The sequence below is a fragment of the Hakea prostrata genome, chromosome 4, assembly GCF_041222555.1.
Source record: "Hakea prostrata isolate BN-2017 chromosome 4, UWA_Hpros_2, whole genome shotgun sequence".
In the NCBI taxonomy this organism is placed as follows: Eukaryota; Viridiplantae; Streptophyta; class Magnoliopsida; order Proteales; family Proteaceae; genus Hakea; species Hakea prostrata.
The window spans coordinates 37830267-37832941 of NC_142603.1; the positions used below are offsets into that span (position 1 = coordinate 37830267).

The 2675-nt window shown below is 35.8% G+C and overlaps 1 non-coding gene across 1 annotated transcript; it reads right to left on the minus strand.

Moving 5' to 3' along the window:
* Nucleotides 1-2369: 2369 nt before the first annotated feature.
* Nucleotides 2370-2472, minus strand: LOC149018804 (small nucleolar RNA R71). Its single transcript, XR_016173237.1, has one exon. It is a non-coding gene; the product is annotated as a small nucleolar RNA R71 (small nucleolar RNA).
* Nucleotides 2473-2675: the final 203 nt, after the last annotated feature.

Sequence of the window (2675 nt, forward strand, 5' to 3'; positions counted from 1 at the left end):
GTACGGATAGAAACTCCAAATTTTGACCTGAAACTCAACTTTCAGGATTCGAAACACTCAGAAATTTTAAGGGAAACTCTAGAATAGTAGTCTAAGACTATCTAGCATAGATTAGGCATCAACAATGATCAAAAGAGTAGAATTATAAATTAATAAAAACTAGGTTTTACTTAAATCAATTCATGAATTCTACAGAAAGGCTAGAAAGAATGAGAATTCACTCTAGAAAGAAAAGAACAATAGATCATAGTCAAGAATAATCATGGGAATGAATCAGCATGCTTTAGAAATAAAAAATATAGAATGGTTGATAAATCATGAAGATCACACTTGATTTCCCTTCGAAACCATCATATGGGGATTCACAAAGTTATAGAGTGTATGGAGATCCACTCTAGAATAACAAGGATTGGAGGATCATTCATGGGAATGACATCAGATCATCCTCTCAATCACTGAGAATAGAATAATTCAATAGGAGAGTAGATCAAGTGAGAGTAGGAGTGAATACCAACCTTAAGGAAGAAGATTGCCGAAAAGCTTTGAGAAATTGATGAGAATCTTCCACAACTCCAATAAGAAGGCTTGAGAGAGGCTTCCCATGTTCTCTAGAGGCTTAGGAACATATTGGGGCTGAAATCCACGAAGTTCTAATATATAGAGCATCAAAAACCCTAAAAAACAGAGTTTTACACAAAAGCCCCTGTCACTGGGCAACTTGGCTGGGTAGCTTTTCCCAATCGACCTAAGCTGATAGCAAGCCCAAACTCAAGGATTTCAAGCTCTAAACCTCAAAATTTTCAATGGGGCTTCTCCCAATCAAGTGATTTACCTAGCATTGAGGGACCTTCCAAAATATGTCCAACTAGGCCTCAAGTCCATCAACCAAGCTCTTCAACACCAAAATGCAGCTTCTTGATAAGCATGCATTTACCATTATTTATTTGACTTAATTCCCCATACTTATTTAATTAAAGAGAGCTAATTGAGTATTTTTGTGTATTTTTCAGGAATAAGGAGATTTTGGATATTAGAGATAATATGGAGTAAAGTTAGCAAATATATTAGATATTGGTGGATTTTAAATCATGGCATTCAATCTTGCTGCCCAAGAAATCATGAAAAGTGAGATCTTAGCCAAATTGGAAATAGGTGGAGGTCTAAGGAACAAAATTGGTAATAAATCTGAAAATCGGGTAAACAGACCTACCTTCAGTATTTTGGGCATATCTAGGAAAACCATCCTTAATTTACTTTGAAGTGTAGAGTATATCGGTTAGGGAAAAGCATTGGGGATTCGAAATCCCAAAGATCTTCACATATTCATAGTTAACGTTTTTGCATTAATTAATAGATTTAGTTTAAATTTAGTTTTGTTGAATTCAATCTTAGTGACTTAGCCTTTCAGTTCCCCATAGTTCGACCCCGTACTTTCTGCTTGCTAGATTAGTATAGGATTTTTTTTTGATTGGTTAGCGACACGATCAAATTTTGGCGCCGTTGCCGGGGAACCAAAGCACGGTTGCTAGGATTGATTTTTGTCAATTAGGCATAATTTTTAAAGTAATTTTAGTGTTTTTAATTTTTTTATTTTTCTTTGCTAGTTTAACTAGTCTCTTTTTCTTTTGTTTTGTAGGTAACTACAAGAGTAGCGATTCGATAATTAGTTTAGGTTGTTATCTTTTCTTTCTTAGATATAATTGTATTTAGGACTTTTCAATTGTAATATTTACATTAGATTGGGTTGTTTAGGTTAATTTTTAAAAATCCTCATCCCTCAGATCCCACATGTATAACTTTTGTTTGAAAGATCACGTGGATTGCGCTTCAGGTACGTCCTAAACTTTCCCTTTTGCTATAGTTATTTTCTTTGAATTTTACTTATTTAGCTTCTTTTTTTTTTTTTTTTTTTTTTTCTTCTTTTGTGTGTATGCATGGTCGTCCGTCCCTAAACCCTGAGTTGACTCCACTTGACTTAGAGTTAGAAGAGACTTTGGCCAACCTTAGCAGGCAAAGAACCATGGCAAACTATGAGCCTCCAATGAGGCCCTTGAGTGAGCATTTCATTCCTATGATATATACTCCGGTTTCTTGTATTAAGTTGCCTAACATAGAGGCGGTTCAATATGAGATCAAATCTAGTGTGATTCAAATGATGACCCTATCAGCACTTAGATGAGTTTTTAGAGGTGTCCTCCACGATTAAAATTCAAAACTTCTCAATTGATGCTTTAATGTTATTGCTTTTCCCATTCTCCCTTAAAGATAAAGCTAAGCATTGGCTTCATTTTTTGGATAATGTTAAAATTTCCACTTGGCGAGAATGCAACGAGTTCCTTAAAAAGTTCTTCCCCATTGGTCGTACCAATAGCATTAGGAGAGCAATAACAAGTTTCTCCCAACAAGAAGGAGAACACATGAGGCATGGGAAAGACTAAAAGAATTACTTCGAAAGTGCCCCCACCATGCTATTCCTAAATGGCAATTGGTTCAATGCTTTTATGATGGCCTTAGAGACCGACATAGGCAAATGGTTGATTCTTCTTGTGGTGGGACTTTCATGCACAAGAATGAGAAAGAGGCATGGGAATTCTTTGAGACCCTTAGTGAAAATTCCCAATACCATGCTTCAACAGCTAGGACTGAGATTCCATCCATTGGGCAACCATAGAGGA